Source organism: Orycteropus afer, unplaced genomic scaffold (assembly GCF_000298275.1).
Source record: "Orycteropus afer afer isolate SDZICR_OR568_19922 unplaced genomic scaffold, OryAfe1.0 scaffold01455, whole genome shotgun sequence".
Classification (NCBI taxonomy): Eukaryota; Metazoa; Chordata; class Mammalia; order Tubulidentata; family Orycteropodidae; genus Orycteropus; species Orycteropus afer.
In genome coordinates this window covers 45,253-45,756 of record NW_006923042.1, presented here as the reverse complement: position 1 = coordinate 45,756, position 504 = coordinate 45,253, and positions in this window count along the sequence as shown.

Sequence of the window (504 nt, the reverse complement as noted above, 5' to 3'; positions counted from 1 at the left end):
TAAGGTTTAATATCCAATTATGCAGTAAGTGGTAAGTAAGGCCCAACAGAGAATGTTATATGTGCATTTTGATCATCAATGTTTGTAGATTTAAAGTTCAACTTAGAGAATTTGCCATATTCTTTTGTTCTTTAGTCACTTTGTCTCATTCCTGCCATATATTTGCATATTTTTCTCTCTCCCTCTTTATCTCCAAGTCTGCCTCTTTGTTTCTGGCTTCTTGCCTCACACCTCCCTTCTCTATCTCCTTTCTTCTTTTTTCTGTGTTCATCTGATCACAGGGATTATATTACTAACAAATCCTGCACTTTTATTTATATTTATACACTGAAGATCAATGCATATTTTATTGAGATTTTATAAAAACAGTTTGATTACCCTGAAAACATTATTCAATGAATTTTGAAAAAAAAACCAACTAATTTTATTTTTATATTTTTTCATATAGATGTTTTAACTCTACCCCTCATCCTCTAAATTAAAATTTGGGAATAATTTAAATTT